Genomic DNA, 20307 nt, shown 5'->3' on the forward strand with positions numbered 1-20307 from the left:
GTCATTCATACTGAGATATTTATAAGGCTTCCAAAATGTATCTGAAACGTTCACACTAGTGGAGAACTATCCAATGGTGAACACTCAGGCACAGTCTCAGCCCTCAGGAAGCTCTTCTCATTCAAAATGTTTGCCTCCAAAGAAATTGAAAATACCATTACTGTGTAGTCCATTAAAAACCTTAAGTTGCCAATGTTCTTAAATTTAAAATTCATCATTGGGCATCAATATTAATTAATTAAACTTAAAATTCAACAATGGGAATATATGTATCTTTTACCATGAATTTGCTCCATGGCTGTTGGTAATTGGATAATTTTTTTTCTCTATAAACATTAATGAGTAAACAGCACAACTTCCCCACTGGGTGTAGCACATTAAACCTTGCCCATCACCCCTGCCCTGCAAATTCCAGCTCTTTCATCCAGTATAAACTCCTCAATGAAAGTGCCTGAGCAGCAACCCTCCCACTTCCAAGTCTAAGAGAGCTTTCTATGAGAGCCAGAGCTTTCTATGCCTATGCAGTTTGTTTTTCTTTCTCTCAAGTAAAGGGAAAGAATAACCCAAGTCTTTGTATATTCAGAGGAATGTTCATCCTCCTTTCTCTGTATATCTGTTAAAAAGAGACTAGGAAAATGGAGTGATGGATTATAGGTGTTTACACAATCACCACAAATGGAACATACTCTGACAGGACACTACCAACATACTTGCTTGTTTTTTGCCCTACCTTATGTGTGAAATAGATATATAGTTACAAAGGCATTTTTCTTATATAACACCTTCAAATTCTCAACATACTCTTATAATTTCTCTTTGAAAAATGAAATTGTGATGCTTTGAAGTTACTGACAAGCAGTTGTAATTTCTGAAAGAATTCCAGGAAGACAAGAGTTTCAGAGCAATGTATAAATTGCAGCAAAGGAATTGGGGGAAAAAATGTTAAGTAGGGAGGTAAACGTTGATCTTATTGTCTAGTAATAAGGTCAATCATCTATGGATTTTTTTTCTTTACATTACATTTCCTAAGCTGGTTCTTGTGAAAAATAAGAAGTCAAAAATCATTTCTATTATTCTAGAGACATCCAAGCTATCAAAAACTGGAGGGAAAAAATAAAAGAATATCCACACTATTCTTGAAGAATAGCTGTCTATTCTAACTAACTCTAAGTTAGTTCCAAGAGGCAGAAAGCACCCTGGGCTCCCTCTCACTCATGGACTCACCTTTCACGACTAACTCTAATGAAGGTGTCCGGGTTCAACTGATGTCATGTCAGTTTCTCTTGGGGTGTGTCTCACTCACTAGTCTCTGCCTAGTCCACCCGTGCACTTCAATTCAGAAAGATCTTAAGAATTTGTTTGCAAACATCTTTTATTAATACTTTTTAAATGTTGTTTTCCATTTTTAAATCCATGTAACACTTTCACTTGAGTTTCAGTAAGTTTATGTAGTACAGAGAGGCATGCATAGTTTGGCCCAGCTCAGTGGAGGGATTTAACATGTATTACATATTAAGGACTCTTCCTTCTAACGTTACTGAGTGCTTTGTTTTTTTCAAAGCATGAAAGGTGTTGAACTTTGTCAAACGCCTTTCTTTCATCTATGAGGAACAGAAACACTCATTTTTTAAAAATCTTAATTCAATAATGTGTTAGATTTTATTAATGCATTTTCTAATATTTAACCACTCTTCAATTCCTTGAATAAATTTTACTTGGTCAGGATGTATAGCTTTTTAATGTATTGTTGAATTCTATTCACCAGTAACTGATCTGACATTTGTATACAGGTGTTAATAGGTGGGATTGGTCTATAGTTGTCTTTCTTCAGTGGGATCTATCAAGTTTTAGAAAAATATCTTTTACTCTCTCCCTAAAGTAAACTTAAAAGTTTTAAGTTTTCCTCTTTTTCCCTGAGCTGGAATAATTAAGGAGCATTGAGATAATATGGTTTTTAAAACCTTCCTTGGAAGGTGAAGCAAGTCTTCTGTGACACCACCTCTAAGTCTGGTGCTTTTTTAACTACTTCCCCATTTATTCTATGGCAATTGGTTTCCTGAGGATTTCTCTCAACTGGAGTGAAGTTGAATCAGAAGTATTCTTCTATAAAATTATCCATCTTATCGAAGTTTTAAAAGAAGCCTGCCTAGAATTTTTTATTAAATCATACTGTAAACAACACTGAACTTGGACACAAATCTTACTCTTGATATTTTAGTAGTACCACCAGAGCTGTGATAATCTCTGCATAGCTACTATTTTTTTAATTATTGGCTTTATAGTCTTAGCTTTACTATATGCCACTTTCTATCTTACTGTTTGATGTGTAGCTAAATTTGCTTATAAACTTTCCATTAATTGGCAGACTGCCAACTTACGGATGGATATGTATTTTACTTCTGAACATATTTATTGCAATGAAATTCTATAAATATGTACTTGAAATGCCTCCCCCTTTTTCCTTTCAATATGAAACAGGAGAAGACTTGGATAGCCAAACAAAATTTAGCATCTCTCTTTTCTAACTCCAAGTTACATTGTTTTCCAGACCTTGAAAAGTCTGTGACACCAGCAGAGAGTATTCTCCTATTCTTTCTCCTTTATGATTCCCTGAACCATCACCTCTTTTATTCTTCCACCGGAAAATGACTTCTCTTTATCTACTAGGGAAAAATTCCCAACATTTTCCATTTAAAGGCTCTTTTTCTCTCTCCTCTCTATACCTCAAGTTTTGAAACATTTGTTTTCTTAAAAGATGCTGTATTTATTAAATATTAAAGTTACATTTTTTCCATGCATGCTGTCAGTGTTTCATGATTGTAGATTAAAGCAAAGAATCCTTTGGCATTCTTAGCTATCCTTTAGGAAAACTTATGACAGGCAACAATGATACAAGTAACATTTTTGTTTCATTTGTGGCTACTTGATAAATGTTCCTTTATATTGTGAGGGCTCTAGGTCCAGGGATTTTATGCTGGGAGTCAACATGGTAAAGTACCCCCTTTCCAAATCATCTCAACAAGAGAAACACAGGAACTTGCAGAAGCAGTTTCCAGAGAACACGGAAACAGCATGTTTCATTATTAAATAGATTTTCCGGCACAGGCCTGCATTATGATCAGGCATCTGCTGGTTATAGTAGAGGGCATGACACAAAGGCCACTTTACATTCTATTTGTGGTGTCCTTGATTTGTTTCTGAGAACCCAAACAAGACGAAGGGTTACCGATTATTTCACTGTGAACACTCACTGTCTTGCCTTTCCGCAGTGGGTGTCCGGGTCTGACTCTGCTTGCCCTACAGCAAGGTCCTGGCCACCTGGGGAGGACTTCCAGGATCCCACTAGCACAAACTCAAGGGTTGGGTTTCTTTCTTAGCCACCAGTTGGCAGAGTACTCAGAATATTGAGAAATACAATGAAACAGGCTTACAGGCTCCTGGTTAACTGCCTCCTTCTTGTGCTCTGTTCACATCCTCCACCATGTTTAACTACTTCTCTTTTCTAAAGTATATTCTTCATGAGTTAATTTCTTTGCATATCCAAAGTTCTGTATAACTGTATGTGTGTGTATTACTTATCCCCAGACTTAGTTGAACCCAATTACCAAGGGACAGTGGACACAGTGGGTTACATCCTGGAGCAGAAACTATGGGACTTGTGCCTTGCTTCTAAATTTGGCTCTTATTGGCTGAGTGGCCTTGAGCAATATTTGAAATTTGGGTTAACAATGGCTATTTCATAAGAATATTGCAATTAATAGCATACATGAAAATACTTGTAAGAACTAGAAACCATATATGAAAGTAAAATGCAATTATTTTTGTAGCTTGTATTTACTTAAAGTTTATATAAGTGCCATGCACCTTAAATATATTTTCAGTAATTAAAACCTTGAATATTTACAACTCCTTGAAATAAGTACTATTATCCTCATTTTATGGGTGAAGAAATGAAACACAGAGAGGTTAAGATACTTGCCGAAGATCACACAGTGATCTGGCTAGAGAGCCTGTGCTTTTGACCATGATGTTACACTCCCTCACATACAGTGCCTTGAACAGAGCAGACGCCCAAAAAAGAAAGGGATAATTCATTAAAAACGGCAAATTTTATGTAGTAAAAGATGCTTACTGAAAAGATTTTAGTACTGTGCTGACATATCCAGCATCCTTTGCTATTAAGATAAGCCCACCAACCTTCTAATTAACAATCTAAATCTTAATAATTAGTTTATATTTTCAAAATGATTTATGAATGGCAAACACCTATGAGCTTTCTGTGGATACTTTTTGTAGCTGCTTTCCAAGTAGTCATTCATTTAGGAAAAACAAAAATTTCATGCAAAGTATCAGGAATGCTGATAATTTTTTGAAATCTGTATTTCTTAGAAGTTATTCCATTTGCTGTCTAAGAGCTATTTCCTGCCAAATGTAAAAGTTTTTACTTTTGAATTACTACATTTATTTTGAAACCTTTCCCATTCAGGTAGGAGAACACTTCAATTTTTATTTAGTTCCGATTTAAACAACATAATCCCTCTCCCACCCCCCAAGAAACTCTTTTAGATCTTTTTCCTCCCATATTTTTGGCTGTGATTGGTATATGTGAATATTCATAAAATGGACTAACTCACCTATTATAGCAATTTAGTTTAGGACCAGGATGCCCACTTCAGCTCATCTGGCACTGGTGTGACCCACACAGCCCATGGCTTGACCTATTATTCTATTTTAATCTTCCCCAAAATGTATTTCAGATGCCCCAAGTTGGGACATCTTTGTCTTGTTTCATAGAATGACCCTGGAGCATTCCCCTTGTAAACACAGGATTTTGCATCTCCTTATTGCTCATTGTGTGAGGCTGAGGAAAGCTTATGAAGCAAAGTACACAGAGTCTACATTAGACTCAGTTGTGTTTAGACCTAATAGCACATGGTAGCATTAGATGGGGGAGGCGAGTGAGGAACTGTTTGCCTTTGATCTCCAACTGCCTCCCCCTTCTGTAATCTTTTATATGAGAAACTGGCATTTTTCTATATTACATGAAAGGTGTTATAGAAAAATAGCTCTGAGCTCTCCTTTTCAGAAATTATGGAGCAGCAACTGTGTTTAGGAGACCTAAAATCCCAGGGTCCCTTTTTCTGATGATTTTACCACCTGGCCTAACAACTCTCCCCCTGACTAATTCCACCTGTGGAGAGCTCTGGGTATTTTCTGAATATCCTCATTTCTTCTTTTTATGAACATCTAAAGTTTGGGTTCTGTGAATGAAAGTCTCCTAATTTAATTTAATCTCAATTTTGGTAAATTTTGCCTCTCATATTTGTCTTTCCCTGTGAAATACTTTTTTCTACAGTTCTGTTACTAAAATTCTATACAATGAAAGCTGTTTAGTAATTTGAATTCTTGTTTAAAGAAGAGATAGCTTACATGCTATGTAAAATGTTAACTGTCAACTTCAGAGAAATAAGAGATGTTTTAAAATAATCCATGTGAAACTGCTCTGGGTAGAAGATGTTTGCTTCTGTGTCTAGTGTAATAAGAATTTACCGTTTCACATTCAGCCCCCTTTGGAAAGCAACACAAATCATGTTCCTTAGTTTTCCATTACAAATATATCCTCCCAGGAAAAAGCAAAGTAAACCTTAAAGTATGTAAAATCTCTATAATCTGAGACCAACTTACTATAATAACCATTGCTGAACAATAATGAAAAATTTCATCTTCCTAAAGAAAGAACAGTCTTACCCAGGGGTGGGGCATGGGAAATGGGTCCTGAGGTTAAGTTATCTCTGTTTCCCGGACATATATAATTCCTTTTCTGACAAGCTCATTTGTAACGCACAATACACATGGATAAGTTATCGGTCACGTGAACATTTGAAGGAAGACCAAAAAAAAAAAAAAAGAACCTGTTGAATGAAAGATTATTAATCTTTTACAATAAGGTTTCAAGGCATATTTTGGTCCTGCTCCCTGAATATTACATTGAGTATATCTGATCTTTGGGAGACAATGAAGTTATTAAGTCCAGGTTTCCAATAAATAAAACAAAACATGGTGTCACTAAACTCAGTAAATAAATAAGTATTTGGATTGAACAGGACGCATATAATAAACCATGTGTTTCAAAAAGTAACTCGACTATCCTATTGTTATTGTGTAAAGGAATTTCACCAAAACACTATTTCATTGCCTATCCAAGGGCCACTGAATCACTTGCCTAAATAAGAGCAACTATAATATCAGAATTCAAAACAGTTCAATTAAATATTTCTACCTTTTCACAAAATGAACAGTGTTAAGTCCATGTGTGATAAATTTGTACCCATCTTCCACACAAACTTTAACTGAAACAAAATTAATTGGAAATTTAAAACCGGTCTAGGAAAAAAGATACACAGCCTCCTGATCAGAAATGGAAAACAAATAAAAAGCAGTAGGTGGGGTTTGCTGGTGCCAGAACTGAAAGCACCGAGAGATTGCTGGCAGTTTTGGCTCTAGTGGGTATTAAAAATTAACGTTCCACATATAAGATGGGACTGTCAGAATTCATAGCCTAAAACTAGGAGCTGCAGTGAGCCTCTCTCTGCCATGAATGAAAGCTCAGAACAGGGGTGCTTACCATTTATGTGAACTAATGGTCACAGCTTTTATGAAGCTGTATCACTAAGGGGACAAGAGGAAGTAAACAGTGCCTGGAAATCAGAGCAGAAACTACCATCCACGAGGTTGGCATCTGGATTTGCACTATTTACAATATTACTGTGGAATAGAGAGATCCTAACACACTGCAGAACATGACAGACTTCAAGGTGAACCAGGTGAACCTGGAAACCAATATTTCAAAGTTCGTGAGGAAATCAATTTAGGAACAGTGTCCGTGAGATAAATTCAATATAATCACATGAAAATATAGAGCAATGTGAACATCAATTTAAACTGTATATGCTAAGGAGCCTCAAGGAGTTAGAAGGCCTAAGTCCATTGGACAAAAAGAAAAATATATAAAATCACAAAGAGAACAGAAAATTAAAAATAGTAAAGTAAAAATATTAAAAATAAACAACACAGTAATGAAATTAAAAAATAAAACAAAACCAAAAGAAATCTCTACACTGGACCCGGAAATAGAGACACTTAGTGAACAAGGAGAGATTACTGAGGTGTTTTGCCAGAATAATGCAGAAGAATAAAGAACTTAAAAATATAAGAGTAGTTAATAGTGATGGAAATGGTTTGAGTGGACTCAACATGTGCTCACCGGGACTCCAGAAAAACTACAGCGGGAATGGCAGAAAAAGTATTTAGCCAGCAAGTAGCCAGTCATTTTTAAGACTTTTAAAAAGCTACTAGTGTTAACACCATGAACACCGAGTGCCAAGCAGGTTAAGTAAATAAAAAACCGTGTTTAAATACACTGTGTTTCACCATGGTGAAAATGCAGGTTATGAAAGGCTAAGAGAGAAAAGTACAGGAGCGCCCACCCCACTTACAGCGGCTTGGTGTTTCCGTCTCAGTTACCTGGTGGGACCGTCAGTCTGCAAACCCGGAAGCAGATAAACTACTTACGTGTAACGTCAGGTCAAGAGTAGCCTGACCGTAGGGTCAAATGCCTACGTCATTCACTTCACTGTCATCACCTCGTCGGCGTTTTATCATCTTTTATCATAAGAAGGGGGAGTACAGCACAGTAAGATAATTTGTGAGAGAGAGAGAAGCCACATTCACATAACATTTAGTACAGCATTTTATTATAATTGTTCCAGTTTATTATTAGTTATTGCTAATCTCTTACTGTGCCTAATTTATAAATTAAACTTTATCATACTGTATATACAGGAAAAAAGCAGTACATACAGGGTTCGATACTATCCCTGATTTCGGGCTTCCACTGGGGATCTTGGAACTATCCCCTCACATGAGGCGGGGGGGGACTTCAGTATAGAATTCTAGGCCAATAGGTTTTTTTAATCTTTCATACTTTGAACATATTGCTCCACTGCCTTCTCAGTTGCATTATTTCTGACTATAATCTGTTTTCCTGCTTATCTTTGTTCCTCTCCATGTAATGGAATTTTTCTTTCTGCCTACTTTAAAGATTTTTCTTTCAGATTGATTTTGAGCAAGTGTCTTAGGATGTGCATTGGTATAATTTTCTTTATGTTTTCTTATTGAAGCTCCCTGGATCTATGAGTTTATAATTAGCATCAATTGGGAAAGTTTTGGCCATTTAGTTCTTCAAATATTTGCTCTGTCTCCTGCTCTGTCCTCTTCTTAATATATATATTAAGCCACTTGAAGTTGTGACTCAGCTGGCTAAGTTTCTGTTTATTGTTTTGTTTTTGTTTATTTAAATTCTCTCTTCTTTCTGAGTTTCATTTTGGATAGTTTATATTGCCATGTCTTCAAGTTTACTCATATTTTCTTTTACAAAGAAAAGTTGGATTAATCTCATCCAGTGCACAATGTAAATTTCATCTCTGGAAGTTTGATTTAGGTCCTTTTTATGTCCCTATTTAACTTTCTGAATGTATAGAATACTATTATAATAATTGTTTTAGAGTTCTTGTCTGCTAATTCTAACATCTGTGTCAGTTCTAGGTTGGTTTCAGCTGATTGACTTATCTCCTCAGTATGAATTGGATTTTTCGGCTTTGAATGCCTGGTAAATTTTTGATTCAAGGCATTTGAATTTCATATTGAATTCTGGATACTTTGTATTCCCGTAAATATGCGTGAGCTCTATCTGGGATGCAGTTAAGGTTACTTAGGAATGATTTGATCATTTTTGATATCACGTTAAAGATTTGTTGGGTAGAACTGGGCCATGCTCAATATAGAGCTATTCATTCACCACTGCTGAGGCAAGACCCTTCCTTCTCTGTACTTCACCAAAAACCCTGTGAAACTTGAGATTTTCCAGTCTGCCTAGAATAGCTGGATACTATTCTCAGCCCTCTCTGACCATCAGGCACTATTACTTCTAATCCTTCTGGATGGTTTAGCAGCTCCAGCCTCTGGTAATTTCCCCAAATGCACAATCTGACCAGAAGTCTCCTGAATACACGGGGTAACCCTCTGCACATCCGCAGAGTTCTCTAGCTGTATAGTGCTCTCCTTTCAGGTAATCTGTCCTGCAATATCTGGTTACTTTGGCTTTCCAGGGCTATCAGTTCTATCTCCTCAACTGGGTGAGGCTGCTGGGTTCTGCCTGAGTTCCCATTCCTGCACCATGGCATGGAATCTCTGTTAAAGACAGCAATCTCAGGAAATCACAGGACTGACCTTGTATGTTACTTATGTCACAGATATCACCGGTCTCTTGATATCTGATATCTAGTGCTTGGAAACCATTGTTTCTTGTATTTTATTTTTTAGTTGGCTCAGGTGGGAGGGTAAATAAAGTCCCTGTTATTCCATCTTGACTTAAAGTGGAAGTCTAATGTCCTAAGTTTTTTATTTCAATTACAGCTTTTTTTCTAGAATGTCTATTGACTAATTTTCAAATATTCCTAGTTTTCTTTATTTCTTGATCAATGTAATCTTTTCAAACACTGTAATTTTATATTCTATATTTAATAAATAAATTATTTGATGTTGCCGAAGTGCTAATCCCCTTTCAGCTATTCCAACGGACTCTCCTTTATGGTAGCTTCTTTGTTTGTTTTATAATTTTTTTAATTAATTCACTTTATTTTTAATGAAATTCTAGGTTTACAGAAAATATGAGCAGTAAGGTAGAGATTTCCCATACACCTGCTCCTCCTCCCCACCCAGAGTTCCCCTTGTTACTGACATTACAGATTGATGTGCTACATTTGTTATAATTGATAAGAACAACACTGATACTTTATGATTAATTAAAGTCTGTAGTTTAAACTGTGAAACACTCTTTGTGTTATACAGTTGCATGCGTTTCCATAAATGTATAATGTCATGTATTCACCATTGCAATATTATACAGAATAGCTTCTCTGCCCTAAAAATCCTCTGGGCCCCACCTATTCATCTCTGCCTCTCTTCACCTGAACCTCTGACAACTGCTGATCTTTTTACTGTCTCTATACTTTGGTCTTTTCCAGAACGTCATATAGTTGGAATCATACAGTATGTATTCTTTTCAGACTGGCTTTTTTCACTTACACTATGCTTTTAAGATTCTTCCATGTCTTTTCACAGTTTGAGAACTCATTTTACTTTATTGCTGAATAATAATAACCCACTGTATGAATTTGTCACAGTTTGTCCGTTTTAGTTGCTTCCAGGTCTTGGCAATTATGACTAAAGCTGCTATAAACATCAGGGTGCATGTTTTGTGTGAACATAAAGGTTTTCAACTCATTTGAGTAACTCCTTAGAATTGCCAGGTCACTTGGTAAGACTATGTTTAGTTTTGTAAGAAACTATCAAACTGTCCTCCAGAGTGGCTGTGCCACTTTTGCATCCTGACCAACAGTGAATGAGAGTTCCTCTTACTCCACATGCTCATCAGCATTTGGTGTTGTCAGTGTTTGGGGTTTTCATCAATCTCGTTGTTTTAATTTGCAATTTCCTAATAACACATGATACCAAATGTCTCTTCATAGCTTTTTTGCCATCTGTATATTTCTTCAGTGAGACTATTCAGACCTTTTTCATTTTTTATTGTACTGGTTATTTTCTCATTGTTGAGTTTTAACAGTTCTTTGCATATTTTGAAATTCACTATTCATTTGTTTCATCACCTGGTGTTTCATTGTGGGACCCTATAAGGTTTAGCTGAGACATGTATCACTTTTGACTAGAACTGTATTTACTTCTGTCATACATACTCCATGGAACACTACTGCTCCCTGATCACTTTAAATCATTTTTTTAGCCTGATGTTATCTATACATCCCTATTGCAGTAAATTCAAATTCTAGACTTGAATGAGAGTATTCTGTGATTATAGGGTCTTGGGGGAAACTTGCTGAGCTGAGGCTGACCCTGATAAATATCCCCACCATTTCCCTACTACAGCAGATAGCCTTCTGGTCCACCCTTTCGCTAAGGTTGCAACTCTTCAAGACCTTAGTTTTATGCTGGGATTTCAGTTCCAGAGTCTTATCTTGGCTTGGACACAAGGCCCCAGTTCCTGTGCCACTCAACTATTAAAACCTCTGAGTGAGGTAAAGCAGCAAATCTTACCAGGACAACTGTAGCCTCATGCTCACCTTGAGTTACCACTTTTGTTTTCGATACCCTCTTTGTTTTTTGTCTCTGAGGATTTTTCCAACTTCATCTTGAGCGCAGCTATGAAATGCAATGTGTCGTTTTGTTATGTTTACTCTTTATTTCTAGATTTTCCATTGAGTATTTTTAAATTATGTTTAATCCCTACATTGCCAAAAACAGAGGTCATGTGGAGTTTTAATAGCATGCTTTCAACTTAGTTTTCACAAAGTAAACAGCCTATCCAAATATCTGCTGGCTGTCCCTAAGAAGGAACTAATTGGGTTCTATTCAAGATAATAATGCTTTTTCTTGTTCATCTCTCTTGAGTGTAAGATCTACATTTCTCTTTGCATATCCACAATCCTTACACAGAGCAGGCATTCAATAAATGTTGGTTGAGTAACAATTCTCTAAAATTGAATGATAAAATAAATGAGTGATGTGGCTGACCCTTAATATGACCAAGCCTTAATACACCCTTATGTCAAGGTTCACTTGTGTGCCAAGAGGTTGGATTTTCACTAGTAATTAAAAATACAGCCCTCAAATACAGCTGGGCATTTCTATTTGGGGAAGAGCTTGTGAGGTTCAGGAACAATGTTATATATTAATTCTCTGGGAAGGCTTGGTATACAACTACCATACAGGTGTTTCCTGTTGAGACTCCAAGTTCCCATACAAGAACTCAGAGGGCAGCTAAGAACAAAACTTAGCTCACTTAATTACATTTGCCCAGTGTGCTGCATAAAAAAGTCACTGGCCAAAAATAACATGTTTAAGTAATGTTCAAGTTGAGATACAAACCAGCAGCAGTCAGGAAATTCAAAATTAAATCTGATCTCCACCCTTCACTTGCCTCATTGTACCCAGGCAGCACCAAGGTCAGAAATTAATTGGGGACACTGCAAAATACACAGCCTGAAATATTTCAGCTCAGTGAGGTCGCAGGGAAAACTTAGTTAAAGCCTTATTAGAGCAGTTTACAGGAGCACATTACTGTGAATATGAAATTAGAGTCTTGCCTTGACGGATGTGTCACCTACCCAAGGTAATTTGTTGGGAACAATTTGAAATTGTAAGTGAGCATAATTAACCTTCTGTTTTATAGTCACCTGGTCATTTGTTTCCAGGTACATTCATCTCTGTGGATTTGATGATGCAAATGCTTAGAATAAAATGAGATACATTTCAGCCACACAGATTTAGGTTAATATTTGGTCCTCTGAGATTTAAAAGAAGCCCTTAGAAGTGACAATAAAGTCGTGGTTAATATTTTTCTATATTTTTCCTTCTGTAGAACCAGAAGTGTAAGATAAAAACTCAAGGATAATATGGCCATGAACATCAGTTGCATACTGCAGTACATTTCATACTACAGTGATGTCTTTGGACAATCTTCCCCAAAATAAGAGGTGCCACATTCATCTGGGATTATACATGCCCACCTGATTGCTAAAATATGTGGGGGAAAATGTTCTTTTGAATTTAGACTATACTTTAGGTATATTTGTACTTTCCTTTTAGAAGTGTCTCTAATACTAGGCCAAGCTCATCAATTTCTTTCAATTTGATTAGACCCACTGTTGCTTAGTGTTAACTAAGCTATTTTCCTTAAATAAAGAAAACTGTGTATCTTTTTTCAAGAAAGATTAAGGAAAAGAGTAAAAGGAAGAAGCTGTAGAAAATACCAGATAATCCCAGGAATTTGATTTTTTTCATTCAGTGCTTCATCATACCAATTGAAGAAATATAAATTAATTTATACTAAAGATTCTAATCATACTTACCAAAATTGGGACCAAAGATAAATGTATCATTAACTCAGAATAGCTACTGTTCCCTGAGTTATAGTTTGTCATTTCTTATTTCATTATAGAATTTAAACTGGAATAATTATTTTGAATTTAAACTTTATTTAGTTATAATTAGTTATTATATCCCCACATTATTCCAGAAATAGATTTATAGAACTTTTAAAAAGGTGTATTAATTGATAGTCATATTCATAATGTATCTTTCAAAGTGAGATTGAACATTTCTAACACATCACGGTCCAATTTGCAACTGTTCATGGGTGTTACAACTGCCTGTGTTTCTTGGTGTGGAAAAGATAATTAACCAAGAAAAGCACAACAGTATGAATTATTTCTTTAAAAGTCAAACTGATACACTGTAAGGAAATATGTTTTATTACTCTACAAGAGATTTTTAAATAGAAATATAAATTACTTCTGGCATCAGATCTGTTCACTTTTCTCATTACAAGTTTGGTTTCAACTTCCAGGGTCACTGTATTTATTCTGTTCTCAAGAGATCTGGGAGAAGGGCTCCTTACAAAATTGTGTCCTGTTGCTAGGCATATGGGTTTGATATTCAGACATTCTAGTTCTTCTAGAGACTTTTCAGTTCCCATTAAAGGTTTGTCAATTGCCTTCTATGCTTCCAAACAGCAGACAAGCCCATAGGGATAAACTCCATTGAGATGACGTGCTCCCTGCCTACCAGGGAATTGCACAAGAACAATTGTGTATTCACCATTTTCAGGCACAAAGGAAGAACAAAAGCCCACCCCAAACGTGACCTGCTCCACAAAATCCCTTTTGTTATCAACTTAAATACACTTCTGAATCCTCAAACCACCCATTGATAGATTTTCTTTTTCCCACATACATAATTTATAAGTCATCTAATTAATTTTTCATAAGTTAAACAGCTGTTAATATTAGTTCCCAGCCTTCATAAATGGCAAAAATTAAATCTTCCCCCTAATCCATTTGAAATGCATCCTTTCCTTTCTCCAGTACGATACAGAGCACAGACTAGAGTATTTGCAGCCACAAGCTGAGGAGCAGTCTTAAAGCCCCCCACCAGACAAAAGCTGCTACACTGTGAGCAAGTCTTCGCAGAAGATTGCTTAAGGGGAAATCCTATGCCACATGATATATCACTGACCTTTCTCTTCTGTCCCTGTCACACAAAGAAATGAACCCGTCCTCTGTCTCCATGTATCAAATATTTGATGATGACTGATAATTTTATTTTTTCATAGCTGTCATTGCATTAAAATATAGTTGCTGTCACAGGGAGTACTGGAGAGCACAGAGTGAGTCTGAAAGGAGCAGGAAAAAAATGTACACAAAACCTTCCTCTGTAAGGATGCACCAAGATCCACCATCTCAAATTATGAGTAACTTTTAAACTTCTCATGCATAACAAGAATGAAGAACAGTCATACACTACATCAAAAAGAATTATTTGAAATGCAGACTTGGGCTGTTCTCCTGGTTCTTGGATTGAAGGGGGAGGTTAGATGCAGGACTACATCAAGAAGCTTTGACAACTTCTCTCTAAGAAGGTCAGAGATAGGACCAAATACTCAACTCTGGGTCAGATGAGAGGCTAGTTTGAAAAAAAAGGACCCATTCTCAAGAGTTAAGTAGAAACTCACTCCTTAAAATAGGTGTTTGTAAAGTACAAAATCTTGACTCCTTCTTCTTCTTTCTAAAGTTTCTAAATAAAATTGACATCCCTTATATGTCTCTTGAGTCTGCTCACTTCTTCCATATCCACAGCCACTGCTCTGGTTAGGATGCCAGTGTCCCTTCTCCGGATTCCTTCCACTGCTGTCCACTATGATGATACCAGACAGCCCACCTCCACTTTCCCACCCTCTTAAAGCAGGACTAGTCTTCCTACGTCCTAAAATAAACCGTGGTGCTCTCCTGCTTACAACCCTCTTAGCTTCCCACTACTAGGATAAAGTTGAAACTTCCTAGCATGGCCTAGAAGGGCCTCTGTGAACTGGCCGCTGCTCTCGCCTCCAGCTCTGACGCTGTGTACTGTCCTTGCCAACTCCACTGTGCTCTCCTCTAGGGGTCTCCTTCCTGAACTCTGCCCTTGGCCCGAGTTAACAAACCATTGAATAACATTGTTGCTATCAATCCTATCATTAACGTTTTTCACATTTGAATGTATCAGTCTATCAAAGTTCAGGGTAAAAGTGTTTTTCATAAATGGAGACTAACATCCTGAGTCTGGGTTGGCTTGCTTACCACGTGTGATACTTCTTACCATTCTTTTTGCTCTGTATCGGAGCGCATTGTTGTAGCGGATTATAATTGCCACTTTGGTTGTTACCTGTCTGTTTTGCCCTCTAGACCTAAAGTTCTTTGTGCTCAGGGACATGTCCACTATAACAATGCCAGGGCTTAGAAGACTGCCTGACCCATAGTAGGTGCTCACTAAATTCAGAAGCAGGAAGGAAGGGAATAGGAGGGAAGAAGTCTGGCAGGCGAACCTCAAGAAATCAAAGTCAAATCATGAGAAGGTACAAATAAATCAGGAAATAAAACTCAAAGGGCAATCAAATAATAATATAACATTATTATTATCAATTTTTTATCACTGACACCCTTATCTAATAAAATATATTTGAATTTGTCAAACTATCATATCTTACTTTTCCTGATTATTAAACCTCTTCCACAATAATGTATAATCTTATGAATTCTCTTGAAATATTTTAAAGTTATTTCATATTTTTGTGTGGTATATGGGAGAAAAGTGTCCTTTAATAAGAAAACAAAATATTTCATTTTAGGTTAGTCTATTATCATAAATATATTATAGAGTTTATAACCTTTTATAATATTCATTATAATTAAAGAAAATCCTTGATTTTTTTCCATTTAAGTGATGCATGACTATTGATTTATTTTAAATTAATTATGTAAGGAGAAAACATTACCTCTTGACAGCAAATTTTAATTAACTGTTACATCATGTTTGGTTTCGGGGGCCAAATACTTATTAAAATAGACTGAAGATTTTCTGTGTGTTATGTTCATCAACAACAGATGAAAACTATTCTAATACATTTGGAAATTCTTTACTGAGCCCTAAAAAAATGATCTGTTTAATGTTTATTTTTTATAACAGTAATTTGAAAATGACACAAGAGATACATATTTTTCTCCAAAGTAAAAAGCCAAATTGGATATAATTTTTACTGTTTTCTCTTTATAACATTGGTTTAAGTACTAGTGACATCAGCCCCTTGTGATTATTGGACTAAGGTCCTCATTTCCTTCGTGGCCTGTATTCCTTGCCCTGTAGCCCCTTCCACCTTCAAACCAGCAATTCCGTCTCAAATTCCTCTCACACTTAGGTTCTCTCTTTCTCTTCCACCATCAGAAGTAAACTCTGCTTTTGAAGGACTTGTGTGATAAAGTTAGGTCCATTTAATAATCTCCCTAGAGTAAAACCAGCAGATTAGTAACCTTAATTACATCTGCAAAATGCCTTTTGCCATGTAACATAATCACAAAAGTAACACAAAGTGACAAGGTCTCAGTGGCCATGTTAGAATTTCACCTGCCACAATAGGGACAGTGGTGATAACTTCTCTCACTGCAGTGCTTTCCAGGGTTATTACCTTATGGTCAAACAAGAAATTCTACCTGATGTCCAAGTTAGGTGTATGCCACAAGTGTCTGTTCTACCTTTTGTGGGTTAGTACTACTTACCCCTAAGCAAGCGTAAATTAGTATCTTTCTTCTCTGGTGTATAGGGGTCATAATTCTCCCCAACTTATACTGGTGAACATGAGGAGGCCTCCCAAGACAGTTTGGTCTTTCTGTTTAATTCTAGGCATAGTTCTATCTAAGGATCAATTGCTCAGCATTCTTAAAAGTCTTCTTTTTTTCTTCTTCTAAATGTTTCTACTTGACAATCTAATCAGATCCTCAACTTTAAATACCCATATGCATTACAAATATACTACACAGTTCTGCTCCCTTTCCTGAATTATAGACTGCCTTCTTGAAACATAGTCTTGGATTATTCAAAAGTATATAATCCTTCACTCTTCATTCTCCACACATACCAAACCTATGTCGGCCCTCTCCAAGTCAGTAATTGGCAATACAATCAACCTAATTTCTCACACTAAAAGTACAAGAATCACTTCCAATTTCTCTCTTTTCCTCTTATTAAAATTTCATCAGTAGGTCTCATCTATACTATCTCTAAAATATATTTCAAAACGATCCACTTTTGAATATTAGAACTACATTACCACTATTTTGCACCAATTAATTTAGGCATCTGAGCAATGATTCTCAACAATTGTTAACATCACCAAAAGAGATAATCAGGTATTATATGCTTCCTGATGGAAGGACACTTGCCTAAGAAAAGAAAAAAATTGAAACTGAAACCAGTTAAACTTGTAGCTCTAAATACCAATTTCAAGGGATACAGGAGATAAAGGAACAGGTAGAATGACACCATTATGATTTATCCAAATTCATGAACAGTCTTAAAGAAGTGACCCAAATTCTTCAATATATAAATAACATGGAAAAGAACATTTACAACTGGACTCATATCCTATGTTCTTCACTTTGTCTCCTTTGAAAACCTTCCTAAAGCTTCTCATTCAGTTGGAATAAAATCTAAACCCTACATATCCAAGGTCTTTTGCAGTCTGGAGCCTGTTGATCTCTTCAAACACATCCTACACCATGTTCAAGGTCCACTAGCCACCCTGAGGTTCTTTCTGTCCCTCAGATATACCACACTTGTTCCCATCTCAGGGCCTTTGTGTTGAAATCCCCTTTGCCTAAAAGACTCTTCTCTTGGTCTTCTGCTGAACTGGCTTTGTCTTGTTATTTTAGTTTTAGGAGACTCTTGGTACCACCAAATAAAAGGAGCCATTCTGTCACTGCCTGCCACAAGCCCCTGTTTTACTGCTGTCATATCCCTGGTATTTACGTAGCTAGTTTGTTCATCTCTTTATGTTTTTGTCCTCTAAAATGTAAGCTTTGTTAGAAAGGGACTTTTTCTATGATTTTTCAATATTGTTTCCCCTGTGCCTAGAAATGCCACTCAACAAATACTATTTGACTAAATCAAAGAATTAATTTATATAGGATCTAAGTTTCCAGTACTACATTTGTATGAGTCTTGCTTCAACAAGTATGTGACTGGGAAGCCTGAACATGAAAGAGTTAATCTCTCATATTATAAGCATGCGACTTTGGGAATTAATCTCTCCATACCTCCATCTATTCCTCTGTAAAATGAGGATCTTCCCAGGTTGTAAGCATTGTATGGATTATTATCCTCTCTCTTTCTCATGATGGTCCAAGTAACTGACCACTTAATTAGTTTGTACATTCATTCCAACACTTTATTCATACTGTAGCAAGGGTAATCTTAAGAAAAATTAGAAATTAGATTATTTTATATCAGTATTTGAAAACTTGGAATAACTTCTATAGTTCCTTAAGGTACTCTGCTAGGCCTGTGTGATCTGGCCTCTTTCCTTATCCACATCCTTTTGTAGGAACTCTTCCCAATATCCCACTGGCTCCCACATCCTTTAAGAACTGTTCTCTGCTCAGAGCACTCATTCTTTCCTCTTTCTCCAGGACTCTCCTGCTCATCCTTCCCATTGTAGCACTTTCTCAGACCAAGTCAGGGCCTCTAAGTCTTCTGGTATCCCTTTTAACAGCATTTGACACATTTTAGTTATATGTATATTTATATTTACTTAGGTCATATACACTGATTAATATCTGCCTCACTTTTGCTACAGAGCAAGGACCATGCTGTTTTACTCAGCACTGTATCCTAGTAACTACCACAATATCAGGCACCTTCTAGGCTCAATACATATTTACAGAATAAATGAATGAATGAACAAATGAATCCCTATATTAGGTCCTGACACATAGTAAGCCTTCAATAAAGGAACCTTTTATCATAATGATAGAAATGGTGGTAGTTTTCTTAGCATTCAGCAGAAGGATCAAGTGAAGGAGGTCATACAACCAGATCTCTGAAATCGACATGTGTCTCAAATCTCTCTGTTGCAGAGGACTGCACTATTGGCTTCCACATACCCACTGTGACCTCTGCTATGCCTCTGGTTTGACAGCCTGATTCTCATATCCTCAGTGTCTGACCCAGCCATGGCAATCTGACTCAGCCTGCCTATGTTTCTTGCTGCCTTTACTTCCTGTTTGTTCACTCAGTATTATATCACATCCTGGTTTCTATGTTTTCACCTTAGCCTGGCAACCTAAAAATGACTATTCTATGATAACCTCCTGGCTTTTTAAAATCCTGCCCTAAATTCTGACTAAAGAAGTGCACTACAGCTCCCCAACATGAATAACATAATGAAATGGAGTAATGCAAATGAAACACAATATTCTTTTGTAAAATGGAGCAGTTGGAATGCTCCCTGGTGTCTAATGGATTTGGTAGATCATGATATCACACCAACATATTTCATAAATGCACTTTATTCATGCCTCTTATTTAGTGTATTAACAACAACATGGCTCTTCTCCATACTACTATATTTGTGCTTAAACTTTTTTGTCCCCCATACACCTTACATTGGTATTTACTAAATGTCATCTTTTTTAGATTAACCAATTTTCTCAGGGTCACCTTGTATTTTATTCCTGTTTTCTGGGACATTAACACTGTCACTTTGTTTCATAATATCTGCAAATTTGATGAGCAAATTCTCACGTTTTCTATTAAATTTATTCATTGAAATTATAATGAGTTAGATCAGTATGCCTAAAGTTTGGAAAAGATCAATTATGTTAAGTATTTAAAATACTTGAAAATGGGATTAGAGAATGTCAATAATAGTAAAATATTCTATCTCTAGAAATATATCTGAATTTGCATCTCATCAGAAGTTTAAATCTAGATGACAAAACATAAGAAATGTTATTTAAAGAACATTCTTTTATCACAGGATTAGGTCAACTGACATGATGTGCTTTTATTTTTTACTTTGTTATTTTTTAATTCTTTATTTACAGGATCTATAGGATTTTCATTCTGAATGCATTTCATTTATTTGCATCCAAGTTATTCTCCTACTTAATACACAGAAGATTTCATCCTTACATAGCATAGAGATTTAACATTTTTTTAATATCATTTTTAAATCTCAAGTGTATAAAGAAAAATAGATGTAATATCTTATTGCTGACTTATATACATATTCTGCTTGAAATTTATATGGAAAACATGAGATAATACCTCTTTTCATTTCAGAATGGCTGTCATGTCTTTGGT

At 36.1% G+C, this 20307-nt stretch overlaps 1 long non-coding RNA gene across 4 annotated transcripts in view; it reads right to left on the bottom strand.

Annotated features, from left to right (window-relative positions):
- LOC140843505 (uncharacterized) overlaps positions 1–7550 on the bottom strand; it is a 190613-nt gene extending 183063 nt beyond the window's left edge. For 3 of the 4 annotated variants that reach the window (XR_012121334.1, XR_012121335.1, XR_012121337.1), the window contains exon 1: positions 7497–7543. This is a non-coding gene — a long non-coding RNA (uncharacterized lncRNA). Of the gene's footprint in view, positions 1–7496 lie in introns of all 4 variants that reach the window. The other variant, XR_012121336.1, reaches the window with a different exon arrangement.
- Between the last annotated feature and the right edge of the window lie 12757 nt (positions 7551–20307).

Source organism: Manis javanica, chromosome 9 (assembly GCF_040802235.1).
Source record: "Manis javanica isolate MJ-LG chromosome 9, MJ_LKY, whole genome shotgun sequence".
Taxonomy (NCBI): Eukaryota; Metazoa; Chordata; class Mammalia; order Pholidota; family Manidae; genus Manis; species Manis javanica.